The sequence below is a fragment of the Gorilla gorilla genome, chromosome 22 (genome assembly GCF_029281585.2).
Source record: "Gorilla gorilla gorilla isolate KB3781 chromosome 22, NHGRI_mGorGor1-v2.1_pri, whole genome shotgun sequence".
Classification (NCBI taxonomy): domain Eukaryota; kingdom Metazoa; phylum Chordata; class Mammalia; order Primates; family Hominidae; genus Gorilla; species Gorilla gorilla.
In genome coordinates this window covers 47000651-47026851 of record NC_073246.2, presented here as the reverse complement: position 1 = coordinate 47026851, position 26201 = coordinate 47000651, and the positions used below count along the sequence as shown (strand labels likewise).

At 47.5% G+C, this 26201-nt stretch overlaps 1 protein-coding gene across 13 annotated transcripts in view; it reads right to left on the bottom strand.

Annotated features, from left to right (window-relative positions):
• ADARB1 (adenosine deaminase RNA specific B1) overlaps window positions 1–26201 on the bottom strand; it is a 161286-nt gene that overhangs the window by 59814 nt on the left and 75271 nt on the right. The window lies entirely within an intron of this gene.

Below are 26201 nucleotides of genomic sequence, written 5' to 3'. Positions count from 1 at the left end.
ATATTGCCTGAACAGCTGATTATATTAAGCAATTATGATAAATTATTTTAGGTGTAGAAATGGCAGTTCTCTTTTAGTGACATATACTGAAGTATTTACAAATGAAAGGACAATATCTAGGATTTACTTCAAAATAATTCAGTGTGGTGAGAAAAACATAGATGGGGTGTAGACAAAACCAACAAACGGGCCCTGGTTGGTAATTACTGATGTGGCTGATGGGCATGCAGACTTCTTGATACAATTGTATATTTGTATATGTTTTAATATTTCCATTATGGAAGGACTGATAAAAAGTAATTGGGTTAAGGTCTAGAATGGGAGGTGAGATGTAGGCACAGAGGGCAAGACCCCTGCAGGCAGGGCAGATGCCCTCAGTAGGCTGTGGGTGCTCCCAGGAGCCTCCTGGCTGGAGGGATCAGGCCAAAAAATGAGGACACGCTCGTTAAACTGAGCTTCAGACAAGGGGTCTGGCTGAGCATATCATGAAGACGGGAAAACAGGTGGCTTGTGTGAGGGCACTGAGGTTATGCAGGCAAAGTGATGGCAAGGCGCTTCTCAGAAGCCCAAACTATAAACTGGAGGAACAACGAATAAGCCTGTCCAAATAGCTCTGTTCTTATTGGCTGAAACTGGTTTTAAATAGGCAAAGGAACTTCCTCAGTGGGAAGACAGAGTTCTTCTCCTTTTTCCTCCCATTAAATACAACTAAAAATCCTGGATATTATACATAAAACACACATAAAAAGACTGAGAGATGTAGAGAAAGCTGACAAGCCAGGGGGGCCTCAGGACCTGAGAAGCGACCCTGCATTTTCCTTTTGCTTCATTTTCTCAACATAGAGCTGAGGAAGCCAGAACCCAGAAACATCAGCAGGCATTGGCAGAAACAAAACACACAAAAGGCTGCAACAAAAGCTGCTCTCTCTGGCCAAAGGACCAGGAAAGAGGTAGCCCAGCAAGACAGAAAACTTCTTAGACAAGAATTGCTTTATTCCAGCCAAACACCAAACAAAAAACCTCAACCACGCCCCACCCGTGCCAGGCTGTAAGGACAACCCCAGAGTCCCCTTGTTGCGTGGTGTCAGATAAGGCTGAGTGACAAGCCACAATTTTCATTTCCACCAGGCTCTAACAACCCCTTCCCTTCCCACACCACAATGCAGAGTCATGAGAGACTATGTGGGGAAGCTGGGCTCTCTTCCCACCTGGTGGAAACAATGCTAGCCGGTGCTGCCAGTGAAGGCTCCAGATGGAGCACTGGTGAGGCCCTCTCACACCAGGGAGCTATCCGGGAGCCCCAGTGGGGAACTTGGACTTATCCCCCATCCAGCAGTAATGAGACAGCATCCCCGCTTCGTCTGACACTGTGGTGTATGAGAAAGTCAGCTAAAACAGAAGGCTTCAGTAAGATTTAGAGTCTCATAATATCATATAATCAGGTTCCAATAAAAAATCACTTGTCACATCGAGAAACAGAAGATATCAAACTAAATGAAAAAAGACAATGAACAGATGCCAACACGGAGATGACACAGGTGTTAGAATTCTCTTAGAAAGACTTTAATGTAACCACCGTAAAAAAAAATAAAGTGGGACCAATCAGTCTAGCTGATCTCAGCATTTACTACAAAGCCACAGTCATTGGTACGGTACAGTGTTGGCAAGGGGCAGACGAGCAGATCACAAGAGGATAGCACAGAGAACCCCGAATACACCACACAAATATGTCCAACTGATTTTGGACAAAGGTGCAAAAGCAATTTCGTGAAGAGGCACAGCCTTATTGGGGCAACTAGAGATCCAAAAAAATGAACCTCAATTCAGGTCTCCTACCTTATTCAAAACTTAACTCAAAATAGATTATGGGCTTACATGCAAAACATAAAACTATAAAACTTTTAGAAAGTTACAGGAGAAAATCCTCAGGATCTAGGACTAGGCAAAGAGTTTTTAGACTTCACACCAAAAGCACAATCCACAAAAGAAACAACTGATAAACTGGAAGTTAAAAACTTTTTCTCTGCAAACGTCCCTGTTAAAAAGATGAAAAAACAAGCTACAGACTGGGAGAAAATATTTGAAAAATATATATCCAACAAATAGAATATATAAGAAATTCTCAAAGCTCAACAGTAAAATAAACAAATAGTCCAATTAGAAAATGGGCAAAGGACACGAAGAGGATCTACAGATGGAAAATAAACTCATGAAAAGATGCTCAGGATCACGAGTCACTAGGGAAATGCAGCTGAGAACTACCGTGAGATAACTCCGCTGCACGCCTCCGAGAAGGGCTATTCAGTACAGTGTTGCTTTAAAGATAGTGACAGCCCCAGGTGAAATGAGGCTGTGGAGAAAAGGGATCTCTCATAGACTGCTGGCAGAAATGTAAAATGGGATAGCTACTCTAGAAAGTAGTTTGGCAGTTTCTTAAAAATAAAATATGCAACTACCACATGACTCAGCAATTGTACTCCTGGGCATTTATCCCAGAGAAATGAAGGCTTATGTTCATATAAGTATTACTTCTTACAACTACATGTGAATCTATATTATCTCAAAATAAAAAGTATTTTTTATTTTTTATTTTTGAGAATCTCGCTCACCCAGGCTGGAGTGCAGTGGCGCTATCTCGGCTCACTGCAACCTCTACCTCCCAGGTTCAAGCTGCCTGCCTCAGCCTCCCGAGTAGCTGGGATTACAGGGACGTGCCACCACGCCTGGCTAATTTTTGTATTTTTAGTAGAGATGGGGTTTCACCATGTTGGCCAGGCTGGTCTTGAACTCCTGACCTCAGGTGATCTGCCCGCCTTGACCTCCAAAGTGCTGGGATTACAGGCATGAGTCACCGCACCCAGCCTTCAAAATAAAAAGTTTATTAATAATAAGCAGAAGACACACAAATGGCTAATTTAATTCTTATACATAATTAATCAATAATTGGTTTGCCTGAGAAGGCTGACTTCTCTCAGATTTCTGGGACCAGGAAAAACAAACTTTACAACAACAATAAAAGTGCTGAGGCACAGGAGTGAGCCCAGCTCATGTAGTTCATCTAATTCATACAGTTCACCTTGTTTTCCTGCCCTTACATATTACAATTCTTTTAAAAGGACATGGAAAATGTCTCGCAGTAGAAAATAGTCATGCCGAGTGTGGTGGCAGGTGAGTACCTGCAGGTACCGCCCACATTAAGAATGGGAGCTACAAATCTCTTGCAGAGCAGAAGCCAACGTTTTCAGTTTTGACGAATGCCAACTCTTGTACCAAAGGTTATAAAACAAAGCAAAATAGCACATGCAAGCACTTTAGCACATTTCACAGAGCTATTTTTTCTTCCCTTTTTAAAAGAACCTCTTATGACCTGAACTACAAACAAATAAGAATTAAAACCCTATCAAATATCCCCTATGGAACAAAATTCCAAGAATGGTCAATTTAAAAAAAAAGACTTATTTGATAGCAATATTCAAAACAACCTCTTCATTTCTCAGAATGCCTCCTAATGCAGTAAGAAGACAGAGCTGGGAGGTGGTGAGTGTGGAAGAACATTGAACCTGACTGCAGAAGACCTGAGACTTCAGTTTCACTTGGTTCCAGGTACAAATCCAACTTGTTTTAATGGAACTAGACAAGCTGATTCTAATGTTTACGTGAAAAGGATAAACAGACTCAAATACTCAGGAAAACTCTGAACCAAAGGAGCAGGTGGCTTAGTCCTTCCTATTAGAAATAAAGAGCCTCAGTGCCTAAAGCAACACAGTGTGGCTCACGGACAAAGAGGGTCAATGTGATGGAAGAAAAACCCAGAATCAGACACAACACATCCAGACACAGAATATTTGGTAAAGGTGGCATTTTAAATCAGGGACATATGAACATGCTTTTTATTTTTAATAAACAGGACCAGACACTCGGTGCCGACATGGAAGAAGATCAAGCTGGATCAAACAAGGCCATTCCCTCACCGTGTCCTGATCATTTCTTCATGAGCTCGCTTTTGATTTCAGCTAACATGATCAAATTGACAATGTTATACGTTTTGTACTGGGGGTAGGTAAATGATTGTTATATTATTCTTTATACCTTTTTATAGATACATTGCAACCACAAGTATAAACAATATATATAAATATAATGTTCTTATCAACTTTGGACAGTGAGCATACCTACCCTTTTTCTCCCCTTCCCTTAATGAAAAAACATATCCTGGAATAAAATATTAAAAACATGACTTATTTACATTAAAGATGCATCAGAACTTGAATAGTTTCTATTGTGCTGGTAAAAAATGCCATCTTTAGGAGTCCACTAAAAGTTTATAGACTAAAAACTGTTTAAGACAACTGGTGAACTTGATTAAAATTACTAACATATATTACTGGATTAAATCCATTTTCCCCTCAAAAATGGATAGCTTTGAGAAAACTTTCACATATTCTTTATGACTGCTATGGGTTCCATATTTAATAGCTTTGAACTGCAAACTAAAAAAAAAAAGAGAAACGTTATTAAAGTGGAGATTATTCGTGTTGATTCTTTACTATACATCAAGCAGCATTCCAAAGCTAGATTAACTTTGTAGCAAAAAAATTGAAAGATGATTTGCTTATTTAACAAAAGCAACTGAAGTATAAACCTCTTACATCATTTGAACGAAAACAATCTGAAACTCAACAAGCGAATCATGCACGTTTAGAGATACACTTCACCTCATAATTTATATTTTGCTTTCAGTATTATCTAAACCAAACAATATCACTAAAGTGTTCCAAAATATTCAATTGATAATATTTTCAGTGAAATATTTTACCTTCTAGGAAACCCTCCCTGCAATCTGCTAAGTGAATCTTTATAGATCTTGTACACAGAGCAAGCAAGATTTGTGCCTAATTTTCAGCAAACGCATTTTTCTAGTGCAATGCAAAAGGAGATAATTAAAATAAGAATAATAATGTACAATATTCATCATATTAAGTGGGAAATATTGATGAGAATAGGAATCTACTGAAACAGAAGAGGAAATTCTAGCAAGGACAAATGACAGAAAGAAACATGCAGAGGTGTCAGTTAGGGCACCTTGCACAGGGCACGAACACCTCAGTGGTCCAGTCAGCAACTTCATCAAACTGTGGCTCTAGTTCCTTCCTCACTAAAAGGGATGCGTCATGGGAGAACCACATGCCAGTCGCACAGACAGTAGTAGACTGGCCCAGCAAGGCAGCTCTAGGGTGGCTGGGCGGGGGTGGGCCTGGTGAGGCCTGGGCGCTCCAGGGGGCCTCAAGTAAGGTGTTTTCAGCTTTGACAAAGGCCAACTCCTTGTTCACCTGGCCACCCTGGGCAGCAGGTGTACCAGTGCACATGTGTAAATCTTGTCGCCTCGCTGCAGCCATCAGGCCAGACACCTGGAGACTACCTGGTTCTCTCTCCCCTCTCACCCCACACCCCATGTCACCAGCTCTTCTCCCAAAGTTGGGCTAAACACATCAGCCTGTCTGCTTCTGCGCTGCTGTTACCACTCAGCTTGTGCAGGAGCCTCTCTGCCTTCTCTTGACCCTGAGAGCCCCTCTCCTCGCAGCAGCCAGGGTTATGTCCTTATAAATAAAAAACGTCCTCTAACACATGCCCATGTGCTCATCGTCAGCCCTTCGCCATGCCCACCAGAGCCTCTCCAACTTCCTGGGGTGCTTCCCTGTTCCCTCCCTGCCAGGTCCTTGCGCAAGGCTTCATCAGACCCCACCTCTCACTGCTCAAGTCCCAGCTCACACAGCACCAACCCACCCCAGCGCCCCCCTCCCTCTCCCTCCACGCACAGTGCAATCCACAATTTGTCTCCCTGTTTGTGGCCTGCCTCTCCCAGCGGGCTGTGAGGCCCACATGGCTGGGGCAGGCTCGGTCTCCTCCACCCCTCCACCCCGGGCGCCATGCTTGCCCCCACAGGCATGCTGTACACTGAGTTCCTCCACCCCCGCCTTTTCCTTGGCAGCCCCAGTACTTGTGCCAACGCAGGAGCAAACTTGGGGCTTTCGTGGCCTACTTCAGGCCCTGTGGACACATTCAACAGCTGTCCTCCCCTGTCCAGAGTCTTCACTTGGCTGCTACAGTTGTTTCCTAAAAATAAACCAATCCTCTGAGTGCTGTAACATCCCTGAGACGCCTACACATCCTGGATGGCGCCTGCGACGTGGCAGTGGCTCTGCAGCTTTCTGCTCTTTAAAATAGGGCCATGTGTTGGTCTTCACCAGAAGGAAAAAGCATGAACTTCTATCATTTATTATTAATCTGCAATTTTTATTGAAAGGTGTCAACTGGACGGCAAGTGTTCAAACGTACACTAGTTCTCACCAGTTAAGGGATCAGCAAAAAAAGCACACAGCCCAAGTTGACTGTGCCGAGCGAACTCAGCTATGGCAACGTGGGACAGACAGCTACTCTGAGTCTACAGGAGCAGGGCCAATGGCCCCAAACCAAACACAGCAAGCATGGGGACAAGCGTGGCAGAGCACAGAGGGCCAGATGTCCCTCGAGTTTCCCTTCAGTCACCCCACTCACTGCTGCCTGGTACTCAGCATCACCCTGAGCGGGCCCAGGGAGCACACCGTCCATACCCCTGACTCCCATAGGCCCCAGCAGCCCCCAGGAGGTCACATGTGTGCTACCATTGCAGTGAAACTGCACAAGGCTCGCTGCTGTGGATGGAGCTGTGGATGCCACTGGCCTTGAGGGCCCAGAGTCAGCGTCCCCGGTGCGGGGCCTTGAGGGTCCAGAGTCAGCGCCCCTGCTGTGGGGTGGAGGTGGGGGAGGGGATTCCTGGCTCCTTGTGCAAAGCTGGTTACCCCTCCCCGCTCACTGCCCCGCTGGCCTGACCACCCTGCTTTTCCCACCAGGCCCTGAGCTCTGCTAGGACAGACTCAAGCCTCATCCTCAATGTCCACAGCTCTCAGCCAAGTGCTTCCTGTGAGGAAGAACGTGGATGCTTCCAATTGTGACGTCCTCAACTAACTAATCACAGCCAGGGAATGTTACCTGTGCCCTGTTGCCTTTTGGGACCATGTGGGCTGTATCCACTTTCTCCAAAACACATCTAAACTTGACTGCATACGAACTGACCTCTAAGTCCTTAAATCAGAAATATTTGTAAATGAAAGGGCTTTAAATTGGTTACTATTGATGTGAAAGGGATCTACTTAGTACAATCCTCATTAACAACTGTTTTCCCAGGCAGCTATTATCGTCCTCTTCTAAGGAACAGAAACACCTCATGGGTCACTCTGGATGGGAAGCCTCTGACCAGCCTGCCGTCTGCAAAACGACAGTTGGCCGAGCGGGCAAGGGAGCACTGGGTGAGAGTCTGGGACTGAGCCTGTTTCAGGCCCTCAAGCTCTCCGACCTGGGTCTGAAGTGTCTGGTGCTGTGAGTTAAGATTCACATCTGGGTCTGAAGTGTCTGGTGCTGTGAGTTCAGACTCACATCTTCTTGGAGCCTGTTTCAGGCCTTCGAGCTCTCCAACCTGGGTCTGAAGTGTCTGGTGCTGTGAGCTAAGAGTCTCTCCCATCTTCTTGGTTGTGGTTCTATAGGCGGAGCAAGCCCTGGTGATTCAGTGCTAGCACAGCACCTGCATGAAGGAGCGCTCATGGGCATCAGCTACTGTCCCTAAAGTAAGGAGTGGGGCTTTCGTGGACAGATCTGCATGCCCCTGCTTCCCCATGTCCCTAGTCAGGTGTGGCTCTTTTTGGTAAATCAGAACCCAGTGTCACAGGATCCTCAGGGTATCATTTTTCTGGCCAGAAACCTCCATCACTGGTGGCGCCTTTACCCGAGTTTTGCTTGGGCCTGCTAGGCTCATTCTGCCCACACAGCCTGGCAGGCTGCGCTCGGCTCACACTTCCAGCCTGGATCCCATGCCTGCCAAGGGTGAGCCAGGTGTGGAGAGGCAAGGGGTGTGTGAGTGAGTGGGCGTGGGGTCCAGCCATTGTGTACAGCCAGGCAGGCGAGACGGGCAGACCTAGGCACTGGCATGGACACTGGCTCCCTGCAAGGCTGCAGCTGAACCAGGCATACCACACACAGCTTCCATGGCTGAAACCAGGGAATACGGTAGTGCCCAGAAGCTTGGAAACACCAGGAACCGCAGGGCCCCAAAGTGGGCGTCACTGCCCTGGCTCAGGGAGCTCCTAGGTCTGGGCTCCCTGAAGGGCTGCAGCTCTTCTCTCCTCTCCTCCTCTCCTCCTTGCCTGCAACGTGGCAAGCAATGGGTGTGTTTCAGCCCTGTTTGTGTTACAGCTCTTTCAGACCTGCCATTCAGCAGGTCCTGAGTTCTTCTCCCATGTCCAGGAAGAATGAGGTGCGTGGACAAGTGGAAGGTGAGCAATGTGAAGAGGTGCTTCACTGAGTGACAGAACAGCTCAGAGAGACCCACAGTGGGCAGCTATTCTCCATAAGCAGGTCGTCCTGTCTTCTGCCCAAGTCTGGCTGAGTCTAGGGGGTTTTATGGGCTTCAGAGGAAAGTGTGTGCTGATTGGTGCATGGGCAGTCATGGGTGAGCCCTGAAAAAGCACCGTAAGTTCTCACTCCGGTCTGTGGAACTGACAGCCTGGGCCCCAGGCCTTAAGCCCTCTGTAAGCTGAAGGTGGAGTTTCACCAGGGACCCTCCCCTTTCTTCCCAGGAGCTTGTCTGCCTCCGGCCACCATTATCCTGCCGGCCACCATTATCCTGCCGTCCACAGTGTGCATGGCATCCAGAGTGTTCCTACCAAGGGGCGGCTGCAAGGCCTGCGCTGTGCTTCCCTCAGCCCCGCGTTGGCCTCCCTCTCATGCTCGTCAGCACCCAAAGTCTGGGGGTGCCGAGGCAGCAGGGTGCTGGCATGTCAGCACTGCCCTGAACAAACACACACCCAGCCAGGTTGTGACAGTGCCCCAGCTCGGCCACAACTTTGATCTGAAACTGGAGCAGGTGCTGGGAGTGGGGAGAGACCAAGCAGTGGGAGCAGGCACTTCTCAGCCTGTCGGGGCAGGGGGGCTTCCTGGGCCCCGGTGAGTGCAGGCATGCCTGGGTCCACAGCTGCTAATGGACGGCTGCAGCTGTGCCCAGGATGGCGGGGCTCCTGCCCCTCCAACTTGGAAGGGGGTGGGGCTTCCACCTGTTCCTGGCTCCCACCAACTCTGCGGAGCACAGAGCCCTAGCCTCCCGCGCTGCAGCTGACACCATGGCAGCAGCAACTCCAGACAGGCTGCAGCTGCCATCACCAGCCTCATCCACACTACAAAAACTGATATTGACTAAAACACTAGATGGTACTGACTACAGCAAGCAAATGCAGGCCAATTAATCCTGCCAAGTTATTCGCAGTATAAATCCTATAAAGCAGATCTTTAAAACCCTGGCTATTTATACTCTCAGAAGAATTACAGTAATTCTTACAGAAATATATTTTCAGTCATGTTTTAACTTGTTTTCTGTTAACCTTCTAGGTGCACACCTTCTATATAAGTCGATTACTTAACAACACAATGACCCTAACAGAAAATAGGATAATAATACAGAGTTCAACTTGTGGAAATGAACAAAAAAGGAGTAAAACCCAAATTCAGTATACGCTCTGTAAGGAGGACACTCACCATAATGAAATGATTAGAAGTCAAATAAAATTCTACCTTGTTTACAATAAAAATCCATAATGTTATGACTGGAAGTCTTATCCAGGAAGATTTTTAGTAAGAATTCCAGACACATAAAATCTAGAACATGCTGCTTATATTTAATTAATTAACAATATTTAGCACTGAGATAACTAAACAGAAGTAAGCAACTGGAAGTATTTTAAAAAACACAATCATCATGGCAAAGCAGTGCTGGGGCAACTCTAAGGGAACAAAGCTGAATCAGAGAGCATGGTGAGCGTTACAAATGTGCATGGAACATGTGAACACACATACGTCACAAGACAGTAAGCAAGAAGGCTGAAAGCCACTCCTTTTAATGGGAGTTAAAACAACCAAACAGAAAGAGACTATGCGAACGTCTGTAAGCCCTCCCACTGCAGCGGCTCCCGGCAGGGATCTCCCACCTCCTTCGGTCCAGCTCTACGAGGATCTGTGAAAATGATGGAGGTTAATTCCTTCAGTTACCTGCACCCTGAGTCCACTGGATAAAGACCATGTGTTTTCCTTCCATCTAAGGGGCCTGGAGCATGTGCCTTGACAGAAGGCAGCCCCTACCCGATGGGCCTGAATGGAGGCAGACATGGTGACCTCCCTGAAAGAGAACCAGGTTTCTGTGGTCAACCTTCCAGCAGCCTATGATCGATAATTGTCTTTAGACAAACACCCAATTAAAAAATGTGAGCAAAATTCATAAAAGAATAAATGCAAGCAGGCTTTAATACGTTGACTTTTGAAAGTTTCCTTTCATTTTGCAGAAAGCAAAGATAGTTTTCAAAGTGACACACAGCGCATGGAAGTGACAGGTTGGCTCAGGAACAGGGAAAAGGGTCACTTTCTATGGTGAGCAGCACCCATCTGGCCTCTTGGAAGCCAACACAGCCAGGCCTCCCATGGGGAGCAGCCCCCTTGGCCTGACATACCTTGTTCACACTGCTGTCCAGAGGGTAAAACAATCCCAAAAGTCAGAAGAGGCTGGCAATGGGAGAGGACTATGGTGGTTAAGAGGTGCAAAGGGCCTATTCGCCTCCCACTGGACACCAGGAATGAAGCTGGAGGGATGCGGCCACCCCTCTTGTATGCTCACATCATCCTCCAAGGCAGAAGTGAGGCATTACTGAGCTCCTGGTCATAGTAAGACAAAAATATAAAGCCTTAAACACTTCTAAATCTAATTCTAGTACTACGAATTGGAAGAAGATTATTATGGTTTTGCTCCCATTCAAAGATTTAGCTTCAAGGATGATGATATAGTTTGGCTGTGTCCCCACCCAAATCTCGTCTTGAATTGTAGCTCCCATAATTCCCACGAGTGTGGGAGGGACCCAGTGGGAGATAGTTGAATCACAGGTGCAGTTTCCCCCATACTGTTCTCGTGGTAGTGAAGAAGTCTCATGAGATCTGACTTTTTAAAAGGAGTTTCCCCTTTCGCTTGGTTCTCATTTCTCTCTTTGCTGGCTGCCATATAAGACGTCCCTTTGTTCCTCCTTCATCTTCCGTCATGATTGAGAGGCCTCTGCAGTCATGTGGAACTGTGAGTCAATTAAACCTCTTACTTTATAAATTATTCAGTCTTTATTAGCAGTGTGAAAACAGACTAATGCAGATGATCACCTTTGCTTTTTCGTAAAGTTTATTTTGTATCTATGTTTCCTAATTCTTACAATGAACATGTACTGCTTCCATAAGAAAAATAAATAAATTTTATTCTAAGCCTCCCTCCCACATACACGAATATGCCTTACTCTATACAGAATTCCACATGCAGTCTGGAAGGGGAGCAGACCCACAGGAGACTGAGTCACACTCCAACCCACCACAAGCTGTCTCTGCAGTCTTATCTGCAACCACCATCAACCGAAAGAACGGCACACTTTTCCATGGTATTACACAAAATATTGTATGCCCTGTACATTCTAGCATACTGTCAGGTCTCAGACAGCCTGTGCAGTTGGCCCAAATACAGGCAGAATAAATAGCTGCTAAGCAGAGGGACACCCGCGGGGTGTGGGGATGTGAGGAAGGTAGGACAGCTCAGGGTGCTTTGGTGGAGGAAACACATATGGGACCTGTGAGCCCTGGGCATGAGGCTGCTGCACAGTGGCCTCGGGGAGGTCCCTCCCCAAATCCCCAAGAGCCACAAAATGATGTCACTGGTACAGGACCAAAGATCCCTAAACTCTCTGACCCAATTTTGCAAATCTAAGGCATTTATTCCATCCTATTATCACTACTACACATACTATATATTTTACACCTAACAAATTATGTGTTTTATAAGGCCTAGAGCAAAACTTCCAGATGGTCCCGTTTGCTTCCACATTCTGCCTCACTGTGTTCTACACTGATACCCTCTTCAGATGGGACTCTGGAGGCAATGATCAGAAAGAACCCCCAAAGGATGAAGCCAGTGGCTGAGAGAACAATGGACAAGGGAGTCCCCCTCTCCCGCCCCAACCAGAGAAGAATCAGGGTCTGGAGAATGAGGATGCTCCCTGCTGTGCAGGGTGCAGGAAGCTGGCCAGACAGGGCCAGGCTGGGCCCTTCCGCCTCCTCTCCTGCATAATTGTATTTTATCGCAGTTACCCTGTCCCTGTGTGGCTCCCAGGCTGCTGGCCCACGAAAAGCCACAGCCAGACCAACGAAACAACAATCAGGGATCACCCCGAGGTCTGGACACCAGCTGGAAAGAGGTGATGGGCAAAGACACAGGCTCGCCTCCCGTGGGGGTGCTGTGCAATTTGTGGTGTGTGCCACTGCATCTGGGCCAACTCACACAGCTTCCTGCGTGCTTCTCTGTATTCTTTCTCATCTTTCTATTGCTGGACTAGAAGCAACTGCCAGGGTGACTTCTGTTAGAGAACAGAGCTTAAGGATGGAAGAAACCTAGGTCCCTGAGTGACTTCGAGGGCCAGCTGTGCCACAGAGCATCACCCTTGCTTCTGATGTGGTCACAAGCCCGGGCCCTTCTTGTCCCTCTCCCTCGTTACCCCCACCCTATGCACATATGTCCATACATGTTCACACATACAGAGCCACACTGATCCACGCGCTTGTTTCCCGCCTCAGTCCAGCATGCCTAAGCAACGGCAAGCTTTAGAAAGCCACATGAACTGCTGAAGGAGACATCCAGCAACAAAATCACAGGTCAGAGCCGGCACGCAAGAGCACAAACCTTCACAGGGCCCTGCCTTCGTGAAGGTGCTCTGTCCTTCACAGTGCAAATGCAGCAGCAATGCATTTGAAAGATTGTCCACTTTGCTCTACTTAACACAACCTAAGTAAGTTCCTGCTTATTTGAAAATTGTAGTTAATTTTCTGGAATCAAAGGGAAAAAAAAGACAACGATGTAAACTTTATTTTCAATATTAACACTTATAACTGCACTAAGAATTGGCACTGTTCAATCTGCTTTGGATCCAATTTCCATGGTATTTCAAGTGCAATTTCACAAATCTACTTCTACATGCTTATTTTAGAATTTCAACTGTTAACCTAGAGTGTATGCACCTGTGCTTGAAATGCACCCTGTAGCTGAGAGGAGCTCCTGCCCAGGCAGCAGAGTCTTTCTTGTGCTGCGAGGCCCATCAGCACAGATGCAGTGAAAGGTACACACATAGCCATTACAACAGGTTCTAGGAGATCTGGGCCTTCTATCCATAACGCTGCTGTCCACTGGGGGTTCAACTTTCCTTACTTGGGCCCCTCTCCTGGCAGACACTGCTAGAGAATGGTGTCTTCCTTTCTCACCAGATACTGGAGAATATCCCTCCCCACTACTACACATACAGTGCAGCAGTGACAAATCACATAAATCCATCCTCTTCACGCACCTAGTGGGATTTCAGGTGGCCCATTCCAGAACAAACCTCAAGCCTGAAAGCTGTGGCTGCCCCCTGCCACTGCCATCCCATTACCCCCATCTTCCCTAAGCATGTTCAAACCCCTGGTGCCAGCATGCAGAAGGGTGTAATGAGTACTTGTTGGATGAACGGAACAATGGATTGATGGAGAAGTGGGTGGGGGGGGTGGATGGATGAATGGATGACAGATGATGGCTGATGGGTGATGGGGGGGTGGGTGGGTGGATGGATGGATGATGGATGATGGGTGATGATGGGTGGGTGGATGGATGGATGAATGGATGATGGGTGATGGGTGATGATGGGTGGGTGGGTGGATGGATGAATGGATGATGGGTGATGGGTGATGATGGGTGGGTGGATGGATGAATGGATGATGGGTGATGGGTGATGATGGGTGGGTGGGTGGGTGGATGAATGGATGATGGATGATGGGTGATGATGGGTGGGTGGATGGATGGACGAATGGATGATGGATGATGGGTGATGATGGGTGGGTGGATGGATAGATGGATGATGGGTGATGGGTGATGATGGGTGGGTGGATGGATGGATGGATGGATGATGGGTGATGGGTGATGATGGGTGGGTGGATGGATGGATGGATGGATGATGGGTGATGGGTGATGATGGGTGGGTGGGTGGATGAATGGATGATGGATGATGGGTGATGATGGGTGGGTGGATGGATGGATGGATGGATGATGGGTGATGGGTGATGATGGGTGGGTGGATGGATAGATGGATGATGGGTGATGGGTGATGATGGGTGGGTGGATGGATGGATGGGTGATGGGTGATGATGGGTGGGTGGGTGGGTGGGTGCGTGGGTGGATGGATGAATGGATGATGGATGATGGGTGATGATGGGTGGGTGGATGGATGGACGAATGGATGATGGATGATGGGTGATGATGGGTGGGTGGATGGATGGACGAATGGATGATGGATGATGGGTGATGATGGGTGGGTGGATGGATAGATGGATGATGGGTGATGGGTGATGATGGGTGGGTGGATGGATGGATGATGGGTGATGATGGGTGGGTGGATGGATAGATGGATGATGGGTGATGGGTGATGATGGGTGGGTGGATGGATGGATGGATGGATGATGGGTGATGGGTGATGATGGGTGGGTGGGTGGATGGATGGATAGATGATGGGTGATGGATGATGATGGGTGGGTGGGTGGATGGATGGATGATGGGTGATGGGTGATGATGGGTGGGTGGATGGATAGATGGATGATGGGTGATGGGTGATGATGGGTGGGTGGATGGATGGATGGATGGATGATGGGTGATGGGTGATGATGGGTGGGTGGATGGATGGATGGATAGATGATGGGTGATGGGTGATGATGGGTGGGTGGGTGGATGGATGGATGGATGACAGATGATGGGTGATGATGGGTAGGTGGATGGATGGATGGATGAATGGATGATGGATGACAGGTGATGATGGGTGGGTGGATGGATGGATGAATGGATGATGGGTGGGTGGGCGGATGGATGGATGAATGGATGATGGGTGATGGGTGATGGTGGGTGGTTGGGTGGGTGGATGATGGGTGATGGTGGGTGGGTGAGTGGATGATGGATGATGGGTAATGGGTGATGGGTGGGTGGGTGGGTGGATGGATGGATGATGGATGATGGGGGATGATGGGTGGGTGTGTGGATGATGGATGATGGGTAACGGGTGATGAGGGTGGATGGGTGGATGAATGAATGGTTGGATGAATGGATGATGGGTGGGTGGGTGGATGGATGGATGGATGATGGATAATGGGTAATGGGTGATGATGGGTGGGTGGGTGGATGGATGGATGAATGGATGATGGATGATAGGTGATGATGGGTGGGTGGGTGGGTGGATGGATGAATAGATGGGTGATGGGTAGATGCGCAGATAGATGGATGACTAGATGGAGAGATGGATGATGGATGCGTGGGTAGATGGGTGGATGGATGGGTGAGTGGATGGATGATGGATGGGTGGGTAGATGGGTAAATGAGTGAACAGATGGATGATAGGTTGACGGACAGATGGATGGACTACAATGAGTAGATGGACTGGTATATGGATGGGTGGATAAATGCCATCCCGTCCTATACCTCCAGGTGCTACCATGCTCTGCATCTCACAAAGGGTTGCTCTCTTTGTAAGGTGAGACTCATGGCTGGCACCAGAGAAGGAGGCTGGCACGACAGCCGCCTGCTTCCTCCCCTTGGCCAACTGGCTCTGCTCACTCTGTGAAGGGTGGAGGTCAGGAGTTCCAGGCCTTCTCCTCCAGAAGTACTCAGGGGGAGCAGGCCTCTCTACGTTTGGACCTCCAGCTCCACAGAGGTCCCCACACCCTGTTCACCTCTATCCTGGAAACATGGGGGAGCCCAGCCTCAGACTAAAACACTCAGAACTGCTGCCAGAGGACAGTGGTCTTCACATGTGCATACACGACTAAGCACAGATAAGGATGTTATCACATAGGGGACAAACAAAACACTCAGTGAGAAATACATCTGGAAATATAGGATGCTATTCAGACAGCAGGAGGGTGGGGACTGAAGGACTGCCTCTTTGTTCCCATCTCTCTCCCCTCCCACTGGTCATGAACTTAGCAGCAGTGCTGTGAGTGAATGAGGCTACAGCAGCAGCCACTGGGCACCGGCTGGGTGCAGGAAGTGCTCCATATATGGGCACTAACTGCTCCTCAGAATCCTGCCCTGTGGCTCCCAGACCTCTCCCAGGTCTCGTGCTGGCAGCATCTGCCAGGGTGGCAGTGTCTGCTTGATGGGGACTCTGGCCACTATTTAAATGGTACATTATTCTTTAGCCCTATTTTCCTGATGATTAAGCTAATCCATCTGAGGCTCACACACAGTCAACAGTCAATTATTTGCCCTGTGGAAGGGAGTAACTGCATGTATAATTCAGGAGTGATGAAAAAAATCACTGAAATTATATTGCCACTGAAGCCAACTAAAACCCGTAACTTGCTACTACATTGTTTTCATCAAAGAATTACATTTTAAAAGGCGTACATTGTACCAGTCTTAGGAAAAAAACCATGCAATACACATGATTTACAGTACCTTAGAAATATACAGTATAAAAGACTATTTTACATCTTATAAAACTTTGCCAGTTTGGTATAAATGTGATGGCCAATCTTAATAATATCCATAATTTCAAAGGTATTTTTATTAGTTTCAAAGATAATGCTTATTATAAAATATCAACAGCGAGAACTAACACATAACATGATACTGTTTAATAACACTCACAATGAACTTACTCACATAGGAATGACCAAGGAACACAAGCCATTTACTATGTGGGCTTCATTGTTACATCTTATAACCCTCTCAATTTCTTATAACCTTGGTCTGAAAATGCAACATAGTTGAGAGTGGTTTTCCCACTGCAGAATGAGATTATGGAATGTATGAAAAACACATTTTAAGCTTGAATCACAGTAAATTCCAAAAGAATGATGACAGAATTATTCTTGTACTTCTCAATATTTTTCCCAACTTAAATAATTAGTGATGAGTGTCCATGGGAAAAGTGGTGGTAATTCTAAATTGAGGGTATTGGTAAAAATGTCCTTTAGTTTTTGCCTGTGCCTTTGTTTTACTCCCTATTGCCTGTCTTAGTGACATCTCAATTTCTAAAGCTTAACTGAGGAAACAAAAACAGGCCAACGCTGTGACCTCTTGAGGTGAGGGCAGAGGGGGCCGCACAGATCGGCTGTCCTGAGACTGCCCGTCAGTCCAGGAAAGCATCGAGGGTGTGGCATCCCCAGCCCTGGACACAAGCACCTGGCAGCACGGTGCACAGAGGGCCCAGGGTCAGGGGTTCCCCACTCCCAGACACAGACTTCCATTAGGTGCTGTTACCTTTGCTATATTACAAGGTACTATTACAAGATTGCTGACCTTGAGATTCATCTGTTCTTCTTCTTAGGAAGCCACACCAAAAAACCGAGGTTAATTTTATTTCCTGAAGAAACAGCCATCTCCTGCCACAGCATGTCCCAAGGGCCCTGTGGTGGTGAAGCGCTGTACTCCAGTCCTGTGGGGTGGTGGGACACTAAGGGGGTACCCACAAGACACAGAGGCAGAGGCACTGATCATGCCTGTGTTCAGCTGTTCTCCGGGCTAGACACATCTTTTCACTAAGGCATTTTCTATTAATTATTTCATATTATACAAAGAGGAAAAAAAAACATCAACAGCTTTTAAAGCAGCAATTTAGGTCCAAAAACCAGTAGCTTGTGATGTGTATAGTCATGGACAACTTTTGAATCTGGTTTTGAGAAAAAAAATCTAGATTTTAATGACTTAAAACATTAAGCTGAATTAAAAACTGGTATTAACCTGGAGTGCAGAATGTAAGGAATTTGCTCTCCATTCTTTTAAAGGGGAAATATTTTCACAATGGTTGCTCAGCCTTGCTTTCTGCAGCATGAAGAACAGTTTTAATGTAGAAAAGTCATTAACGAAGAGTGCGGCAAAGGAAATCTCATATAAACATCTGTCTCTGGGAGAAAAACCTTTTCTGTAGCTCAAAGCTACAAACTTTAAAGTTTTATAAATATCTTTCCAAAGACATACTCCAGACCCTGAAGCTAAATGATTTCTATTCATGTTTACAGACATGTTTTTGAATCTTCCTTTTTAAGTGCCCCTATCTAAAATTCTATAAAATGCCAACAACAAAAAAGGCACTCAAAAAGGGAAAATAGGAAGTAACTGGCATCAGCAAGATTAATTCACACAGCCGTCTATCCCAGAAAACACTTCTGTATTGCATTAAAGACAAATGCTTCACACTGAAGAATAAAAACTAAATGAATTACCTTTCCTCTCAGAGCGCTTCTTGCGCCTCCTTTTATACCGACGCCTCATGACGCTGAAAAAGGTCCCCATGTGCAAAGGCCCAGTGGTGGACGACGCCATGCAGACACGCCAATGCCAGCCCCGGCTGGCCCCAGCCTCATTCTGTCCCTCAGTCACTCGGGGCAGCAGCACAGCGACTCACTTCCGTGTGCCGGCAGCTGCGACAACAGCAGCCCCTGCCGACGAGGGAGCCTCCTTCTCTGCCTCGGGCCCATTCATCACGCCGCAGTTAGGCAGAACTAGGCTGAAGGGGCCCAGACACCACAATGACTTCAGAGCACACCACCCAGAGAATGACATGTAACAGCTAACCGTTCAGTGCAGTCACAGATAAAACACCACGAGCAGAGGGGAGAGAACGATAGCCGTGAATCTTCTAGGGAAACAAATCTCCCACAGCAGACGTACCAAAGTCCTGTTTAAATGGAAATCCTAATACAAAAAATCTATCAATAAAAGAGTACAGTTTAGAAAATAAAACTGCAAAAAGTAACAGGCTACCATACAACGCAATGCAGAGGCTCAGCAGACGCCAGCTGATGAAAACAGCTCCATATAAAGTGCAGGTGAGTGGTCAGGATGTCAACAGTGAAATCCCTGGGACAGGAAACTGCAGGCCACTGACAAACGGATCCCCCCGCCCCCAGAGAGCGCTCTTCCTCCTCTCTTAACTCACGTGTCTCGGACCAATGCTGACCTGCCTTGTTCATTATTGCAGAGCAGGGGCACAGCTCATGCCCCAGGTGAATGACACACAGCCAAGGGAGGGGCAAACGCCAACATCTTCCCATTTTCCACTGTGCCTGGCTTGATCAGCACAGCCAGTCTGTGACTAGCACAGTACCATGGCCAGCCTGGGGCAAGCAGGGACACACATCACACACATGTACATGCACACACATCACATACACACATTATACAGCACTTGGTGCCTCTGCCGCTCGGGATCCAGCATTCAGGGCTGGCACAGCAGAACCCACAGCCCTCAGCCTCCTCTTGTCTAGAAAAACGCTGTTCAGGCCCCAGGGAGATACCCCCCCTGAGACGGCCTGCGTCTCTAGAACAAAAGGCAGCCGCATCCAAATGCCCTGAAGATTAGGCTGTCTTGGAAGGAGTCCGATTATGGGGAGGAGTCAAGCAGAAGAAGCACTCATAGGCAAAAGAAAAAAAAGACAAATTAATTAGTCAGATTCTTTCTCTTGGCACAATGCAATTACTGTCTCGTGTAACAAAGTACCTTTTCCTAATAATGACCAACATCCACTTTCTAATTCATTATTCCAATTAGTACAATGCTTGTGACAACTGCACATGGCACCTAAGGAAATTATGCCATATTAAGCAATTCTTATTACTCTCAAATTTGTGTGTGTCCAGACACACTCTGCGTAAGCATAGTGAATTCTTTTCATTTTCTATTGCCTCAGCATCTATCTGGAATATGAGCTGCACTTTCTCCTAGTAGCGGCAGAGTTCAGCCACCCTTGACACTTTGTAGTTCTACACCACACCCAGTGGCTCAAGCCAGTACCAGAGATGAGAACCTAGAGGCATCTTTCACTCAGGCACCTGCCCACGCACTTCAAGTGACCCCACCCTACTCCCTTATTTGTTCTGTTGGTTGGCTGCAGTGCTCTCTCTCTCTCTGCCTGACCCTTTGTTCCTGCTTGCATGACCCAGGGACAGAGGACTGCCCTCCTGACTCATGGCACCCTCCCTGCTCAGGACCTGTAAGTAAAAATCTTTGAACATGTTTCCCCCATTGTGTGGTATACTGAATTTGTGCCTGAATTTGTGTTGGGCTCCTGACACAAGTGACGGTCAGGCAGGAATAACCTGGACATGGATCAGACAAGAGCCACCAGGGCATCTGTCAGTACACACACATTTCAAGAGGGACCCCTTGGTCACAGGTGGAACAACGAGACATCAGGCCCGACCGCCAGGCAAAGCAGCATCTCATGAAAGCACTGGAAACAGCATGCCCAGCCCCTTCACTTCTCGTTAGGGTGGGGCTGCCAGCCACTCTGGCACTGGAACCCCAATGTAGCTGGAGGCCCTCAAAACACCGTAAGACTCAGGATCCATGTCAGCAATCAGACAGATGTCAGACATCAGAATTATCAATAGTTTTATCTCTTGTAAAATTATTAATATGATTTAACTAAATTTTCAAAGTATTAAATTTAAAACTTAGCTTTAAACAATTTTGATTTAAACATTTCATATTAACTACTTTATATTTTATAACTTTTAATAATTTAGAAAAAATAATTTTTTGAAAACACAAAAAATTATAATTTTTGCTTTGTTATTTCCTTACAATTCAAATTTTTGATAAAAAGATATTCAAATTTTGTACACTTCAAATTCAATGACATTTTTGTTTGTTTGTTTGTCTGAGACAGAGTTTTGCTCTGTTGCCCAGGCTGGAATGCAGCGGCAGGATCTCAGCTCACTGCAACCTCCACCTCCTGGATTCAAGCAATTCTCCTGCCTTGGCCTCCCAAGTAGCGTGCGCCACCACGTCTGGCTAATTTCTTTTGTATTTTTAGTAGAGACGGGGTTTCACCATGTTGGTCAGGCTGGTCTCGAACTCCCGACCTCAGGTGAACCGCCCTCCTTGGCCTCCCAAAATGCTGGGACTACAGGCGTGAGCCGCTGCATCTGGCCCAACGACATGTTTTATTTTTTAATCCTTTAGATGAAGTGGTAGCAAACATTTTCTGTAAAGGGGCAAAGAGTAAGTACTTTAGCCTTCGTGGCCACGTCTCTGTTGCACTATTTTATTTTTTAACAACTCTTTAAAAAATGTAAACACTGCACAAAAACAGGATGTAGGCCGCTGTGCGCTAGCCCTGCATTAGGCCGTGAGCACCAACAGAACAAGCATTATCCGAAAATGCTTAATATAAAACATGATTAGTCATTTGCAGAAATAAAAACAAAATAATGTTATGGGAGATATATGCACTTATTGATAAATCATGTCTTGATCCTGTTACTCATTCAAACATGAGTGGCCTCTGAACAGAACACCTAGATATGCACAGTAACAGTTAAATTCAGTGGTCTTTGATATTTTGCCAACATTAATTCATATAAAAACCATAGGTCCCCACATATTTTTTCCATTTTGAAGATGTATTTGTCAAAGAAGAAGACACAACATATTGTATCAATAGTGCACTGGCTTGACTTAAAACTCTGGAAGATTTAGACAAGATATGCGGCCCCCATTTGAACTCTGGTGCCCCAACCCCTGCCAGTGTCAGGAACAGGCCCAGGGACAGCAGGGCCACCTGAGTGCCCCCAGATGCTGCGCACAAGGAGGCAGCCAGCAACTCATCAGCATGCACGGATCAGCAGCCGTGATGGATTTCTGCTCCATGTTCCCAGTACAGAGGACAGAGCTGGTGTCAAGATGAGCTTCTGAGATAGAGTAAGGCAAGTGGGGAGCCTGCCGAGAGGAATAGGGGCCTAAGACAGGAACAGAGGCCACATCAGGAGCCAGCAGAGGCTGATGCATCATGGGAAGCTGCCCTGGGGCCCATGTTGTTGCACCCAGGGACATGCGGGTGTCGGGGTTGTGCCGGGCCAGACCTGAAAGGGCCTTTCACGCTGAGGTGATGTCTTTGAACTCCATCCTGAAAGCCATGGAGACTCAGCAGGTTTGCATCCAGCAGTAAGGAAGGTGGACTGATTATGTGGTGATAGGTGAGGAAGACAGGAGAGAGGGAAAAGGAGACAGTCACAGCCCTACCTCAGGCCAGTCAGGGACGAGACAGCCTAAACTCTCCCATGGCGGCATGGGTGGAGAGAGAAGCTGGGGAGAAGAAATGATGCAGAGATCTCGCCAGGCCAGGGAGCTGGGCTGGGCAGCCAGGGAGAGAGAAACAACGCTCCCAGAGGAGGGGCGGATGTTAGAGCAAAGCCAAGCCCAGCTACTGGCGAATGCATCTGTGATGCCCATGAGCAGCCGGGAGCTCAGCTCTGCTCTACTTCTTGACTGCTGCAGAACTCAGCACCAGCTCCAGTGCCCTCAGAGCCCTGATTTTTCACAAACCGACTCCTCCAAGCTTCCCCTGTGGGCGGGACACACAGGCCAGAGTCGCCTTGTCACATCTCTTCTCTCTCCACCAGATCATGGGCAAACCTTCCTGACATACTTTACGGCATTACAGCAAAGGGGAGCCCAGGCCCTGGTGCTAAGGCAGGAGCCTCGGTGTCATCAGGTGGGAGCCTCTGCTGCCTGTCCGGATTCTTTCCTTCAATGCTGACAATACTGGGGCTGTCCTGGGACAGTGAACTAGCAATGGGGCACCTAGGGCCAGCCTGACACCCACGGGCAATCAGCCACTGGTAGCTGTGACTCCACCTTAATTCCTTTTACCCAGCTCACACCCTCACGGAGGCTGCCATGGCCCTGAGGGCTTGGGAACTGGTGGGCAGGTCCGTGAGGGCATAAAGGAGTGAAAACCAAGGAGGAGGTGAGTGGGACAGAAGCTGTCTGCAAAGGCTGCCCCCACGTCTGGGGCAGGATCCTCGGGGAAGCAGAGCCTCCGTTCTCACAGATGCTTAGCTTGTGACGGGGGCTGGGAGGGGAGAATGCCTGTTTCTGACAGTGATGCTGACAGGCCTCTGGTGGGGTGAGTTCGAGAGGGCTGTACCCCAAGGCCCTGCACATCACTCGACGGAGCCTCACCAGGCAGTTGGCACAGGCGCGGCAGCCTCTTGCTCTCTCTTGGTGACAGAGGAGAAGTGGTGCTGGTAAAGCAGGAACCGCTGCGTGGGGCTCAGAAGAGAAGCTGAGAGGATGCTGGGAGCAGAAACAGAGAGAGGTGCCGGGGGCAGCGTGGGAGCCAGGAAGGCTCACAGTTGCTGACCTGCATGGCTATCACAGCGAGATGGGGGACTAAGGCCAGGGCAACTGCAGAACGCGCTGAGCAACACACGGGGCACGACCCACAGCTCTGGGGCCGGCCTGGCTGCAGGAGCCCCTCCTTCACTGCAGCTGTGCTGTTCCTGTGCCCCCGCCGGGGGCCTGGCCTGAGACAGATAAGATGACCCATTTTGGTAAAAGAGGCATGTGGAAAACATCAGACCACCCCCTTCTCTCTCCAGTCTAAGGTAGCACGTTTTACAGTTTCATATTACAAGTCACCTTGCACAAAATCCTTACCTAAGCACGCATCTGTGCACACATCTGTGCTTAGCTCCCTGCTGGGAGTTCGGGATCTCCTGTTAAATACGGATGCACAGTGTATCCCCAACAGAGGACGTCAAAAGCAACCCACAGGATTAGAACCAAGAAACCACAAAAGGGAAACATAAATGTTCTTTAATTATTTCAAATAAGAAACAATAAAACCTCTTTGGACCTATTTTATAGTAGAAATTCACTTATTGTATTTGAAAACTGTAAGGGGGAATTTCTGTAGGTTTATTAATTTAATTATTCCCTTGCCATGCATCAAACAAGTGAGGTGCACAGTTATGAAAAATGACTCCACACTGTGATTAACCAGGTCTGAGAAACTGAGGACTAGCCAGAAGCTCAGAAACACCAGAGCACATGAACTGACCTGGCTGAGAAGACCTAGTCACCAGGTGAGCAGTGCCGTGACCCCTGAGGAGGGGCTGGCCAGGCCCAAGCACAGTGGCTGCTGGGACTAGCTGCACTGTCTCTCCAGCCAAGGCCCCAGGGGTCTCCTAACAGGGACAGAAACAATTTGAGAAGTGGAGCCAGAATTTCTAGAGAAGAAGCCAGAATTTTTACCCAGGAGAAAGCACTTAACATTGTCATGGTTTTAGGCAGTCCAGATCAAGCCAAACACAGGGTAAGAAAAAAGGAAAAGACAGATGGTAAAGAGCTGTCTGAGCTCTGGATTCTTTATGATGAAATTATTCTGGAGAAATAAAGTGCTTATAGAAGTTCGATAAAAACAAGGACTGTTGCTGCCTGGTTGCTGGACACACTCACGTTTTCAAAAGTCCAACTCTCTGCCTTCTCCCTCTGGGTCAGGGTTTTCATCTGATTTGATTTCTACAGGAAGCTGAGCTCAATAGTGGGCTTTAGTCTCTCTAGTTTACCCCCACATCCACCAGATCCGTGGAAAGAGGTGGCCAAGACGCCAAGCCACTCCCAGGGAGGCTGCTGGTGGTATTCTGTGTCCTGCCGGCTCTAGCAGGACGCAGCCCTGGGAGAGTCCCGGTCCGGCTGAAATCAGGTTGCCTTGCAACTTCCTATCATCCCCCGTTTCCCAACTGATACATAACTCATGACTGTTGTTTTCCTTGAAATGAGAAAAGTATAATTTCCCCATCTCCATTGTAATTCTTACCTTAAAAGACCAAAACTTGAATAGCAAGCCACAATTCAGAAAAGTATATTCAAGAAACAACTTGCAAAGTATGCCTAAACTCCCATACTTTAAAATCCCGGCAGAACGGATCAGGTGAGTCGGAAACCATAACCCCACCACAGGCAGTGACAACAGCTATCTGGCCGTAGGTAAAGGCTCCTAGTGAGGAGTCCACAGCTCGGTGAGAACGTGGTCAACATGACTGGCAAAGGTCAGGTCAGCTGGCTTGTGTGTAACTTTTCAGGAATCTGGCAAGTCTACTAAATGAGATACGACTTTAAGTGAAAATACGCTAAAAGCACAATCTTCAGAGATATGCTGTCATTAAAAATTAATCTGGGATGACAGTTGACATTGTGAAAGATACCACGGTAAGCTTGTTGACGGATCCTGCCGGCATCCTCCTGCTGTGTGCCTGTCTGGAGCTCTGGGCACCGTCTTGTCAATGAAGGCGGTTGTGCTGTGCTTTCTCAGATTCTGTATGTGGCAGTTAGGCATCCAGTCCTCACAGGATCAATTCTATTACGTCCATTTTCTTATTCCTAATGCTTTGGCATTTGTGGGCCTTACAGACACAGGGAGAGACTGGCCCTCCCAGGGCTTATAGCCAGCACAGGGTTCCAGGCAGGTGGTCGGCTCTACCCACCTCCCTTATCTAACTGCCCGCCTGCCCTAAATCACCCCAGGGCCTGGTAGCAGGCAGCTAGTGATCTCTCCTACAGCCCAGGGCCCACTGGAACTGTTCACACTAGCCATTCCTACACGGGTGCCCTGCCCTGCCTTTCCCACAGAAACCCCACTCAGGCTCTGTCCTGGGCTTTCCTGTGGCTCCTTTCTGCCCCTTGACTGACACCAGTGTGCCCCGTGGGCCTGCTTGGGGCGAGTGCCCCCCCTCTAGGAAACGCAAGAATAAAAATCTCCTTTCAGTGGCAGAGGCCTCTTGGGATCTGGTTCCTTGGTCACCTCCACATGCTACAATTCTATGGGCACAAAGGAGACAGAACAGTTCTCAAGATCTCCTTGGTTTAACAAGACCAAGTCTACTGGGGCTCCTTTTAGACTAGTCTATAAAACACAAAAGCATGCTACTTTCCTGACTATCACACTGTATAATCCTGTTTCATATTTGTTCTGCATTCATATAAAAAGTTAGATTAAAATGGCATTTACATATATTTTGCCTTCATTTTCATAAAGAGATCATTTGGTTTTTTCCTCATCAAATGACACAGCCCAATGCACAGTCAATCTTCCTAACATCAAAAATGCATATTTTTGGTTTCTTGAAAGTCAGAGTAATTTAGACTCTCCCGGCATGACAGGACAAGCGGTGCCCTAATTGTGGTAAATCTGTGTGCCAGCAAGTGGAAAGGTGCCCTGGTGGGGCACTGGCTCTCTTACTG